The following is a 2,977-nucleotide window of genomic DNA, read 5'->3' on the forward strand; positions in this document are numbered from 1 at the left end:
TGGAGTTGTCATATGTGTTTTCCCCATGTTCCCACTTAGTCAAAAATAGAAAAGTTAGAGGAGACAAGTTTGTAAGAAGTAGTGGCTTAGTGTTTTTGCTAAAATAAGTTAGTGAGAAGGCTTTATTAGAGGGTCTTGGCCAAACTAGTGGGGTGTCTACCCACTCTCTAATTTTAGAGACTGTTAGGTTTTGGAGGGAGATTAAGGGAGCTCTAGTACAACTATCCTTACCATAGCTTGGACCAAGGTTGGTGTCTCAAAACTTGTTTCTTTCTCATTTCTTGCTTTTAGCATGGTTAAACAAATCTGCAAGTGTGAGAGTTCATTAATAGAGTGTGCATTTGCATTGTAAATCTTGTGATATGGATTTTTGGGTATTGTGTGAAAGTGTGGTGTTCTTGTTGCATTATGAGCATTGATTATGTATTGTGACAATGTGAGAATGTGTGATGTTCTTGTAAAATTCTTGGTTCACCTTCTTGGTTTTGTTTTTGTTGGAATGGAAAGTGAATGTGTTTTGTGCTTTTGGAGATCCTTTCTTGGTTTTGTTTTGTTGTTCTTCATTTGTTTTGTTGTTGTTCTTGTTGAATGTGGGTGTTGATTGTGATTATGGGTGTGAAGGCTTCACTCACCCTTGGGAGGGCAGAGAAGCCTTGGGTGAAGGGCACAAGTTGGGCTTGACATTGCAGGTGAGAAAAGAAATCTTTTTCTTTTACCTCATGATGAGGTTTGTTATTATCATGGAGCATGGGCTCCATCATGGCCATGAATCTTGTTGTTTGGGAGGTATAAGGAGGTTTGGTGGATGAGGAGAAGATGGTGGTTTGAAGGCCTTGAGAGGCAATGCAGTGGCAATATGTTCTTTATGTTGTGGTGGCCTTGAGAGGCAAAATGCGTTGGCAATATGATATATATGTTGTTATAATTTCTCCTCCTTGAAGAGCCCACCTTCACCCAACTTTTTATGATTCCAATGGTGAATCATTGTGCAAGCCATGGGAGGGTTTTGATTGTGTTTGTGATGTGTCTTTATGTAGAGGTTGGTGAAGTATGTGTGTAACCTGTTTGGTTCTTGTTTCCCCTGCTCGGTGGGTGGCTTCATAGAAGCCTAGGTTGGGAGGTGAGCCTCCATGGTTCCAAGTTTTGTGTTGTTTTGCAGGTTATGTGAAGGGGCATGCCATGAAGTATTGGGGTTTCTCCCTTGTTCAAGTGGAGAAGATCTAAGTGTGTAAAGAAAGCTCAATGTTCATGTCTTCTTAAGTGGATATCATTTTGAAAGTCTATTGTGTTGTCTCAATGTAATGTAAAGATATTGTGCCATTGTTACCATCTGATATGTAGAGGGAATAATATGAGAAGTTTTACATATATAATTGTATTGTAGTTTCAGTAACAAGCATCTAATTGGATTTCATTGGAAAGAATTTTATGAATCATAACATTTTTAGGAAGGATGTAAAGGAAGCTTTCTCTCTCTCTTTAAGGATAACTTATACTCAAGAAATTAACCATGCATTGTTGGTATCTTGATCTTTGGAATTTATCAATTGATTTAAGAGATGGTATTTAAAACAGATTTCTCATAGTTATTCTTTGGGAAATACGGAATGTCAGTCAATTTTATCAATGGAAGAGTAGAATTAATTAACTAGTTTGTGTTTTATCTTTTTCTAGATACATTTCATGGGTTAATATTCATGTCAAAGGTGATTTTGAATGGAATTGCTTATTATACATCTACATTGCAATTTTGAAGAAGAGAAACAATAATAATAATAAATCACCCATTTCCAAACCAATAACCTCATTAATCTAAAGGAAGGAACAATAGATGAGTCTCCATAAGAAAGCATGCCTGTACATGCATTTTTAGTTTCTGGAATTTGTATGGGAATTAAGAAGTGTGACTCTTAGCTAATACAGGCCAATATAATAATATAGGAATAAGCTTTAGTACCCCTAGTAGGAACCTATGAGTTAATGGGATTACCATATGGATTAAAAAACATGTGACTCCCTTACAGCATGCTAAGAGTTGTACTAAACCCACTCATAACACTTTCAAAAATGATAGAAAATAAAACAATTAAATAATCATTAAACATAGAATGCAAACAAAATAATAAATAAATAAATATCATGACAAATCCTATTGGTGACCAATCCTACCAAGGCGTCACCCTCAGTATGGTCAGATCAGCCCAAGGGGACTTGCAAGAGTAAATCCGTGGGACCCACGAGATAAGCCTTTCCCTCCCTTGGATCACGTGAGCACATGTCACAGGTAGACTTGGGCAATGTGTCTTCACTGGGCGCCAACATGGGAAGGACTTCAAGTCAAGTCCAAAAGTTTAGTTTTTTTTTAAATACATCAACTTGAAAATAGACCGCCCCACCTTCATAGGCATTTAAGATGGCATGGGAATTGGGGCAAGGCTAACATATGTCAGATTTCCTAAGTACCTTGTTCCCCACTTTTTTTTCCCTTGGAGTAATGGACGCATCATGTGTCCTTGCTTAGGAATTAGCAATTTAGGCATGGAACAAATTTATTTTGTGTAAATTAGGCATTTGAAACAAGGGTCCTTGGACAGGACATGATAGGTAGACGTCTAAGGTGAGGGTGATAAAGTTTAAAGCCATGTTAGGGGTTGTAATGGGGTCTTGATAATGGTGTTAGTGGGAAATTAGTGAGAGGTTATTTGTGGTTGGGTATTAGCAAGTAGATAGGATTAAGTTAGTGGGGTACTCTAGTATTAGTGATAAACCATTTATTAATAGGTTTCATTTACTAATTTAATAAATAAATAAATAATAAATAAAGAAAGTGGTAATAATTAATAATAGTAGATTTATATTATAGATATGACTAATTCAATTAGAGTAAATTCTTTTTCCTTGTGTTAATAGGATGCATAATGAACTCGTAAGGATAAAAGAAACTAGTTGTTTACAATAATACATTTGAACAAGATTA

The sequence above is a fragment of the Cupressus sempervirens genome, chromosome 3 (genome assembly GCF_028749045.1).
Source record: "Cupressus sempervirens isolate cs-2001-9-10 chromosome 3, ASM2874904v1, whole genome shotgun sequence".
Classification (NCBI taxonomy): Eukaryota; Viridiplantae; Streptophyta; class Pinopsida; order Cupressales; family Cupressaceae; genus Cupressus; species Cupressus sempervirens.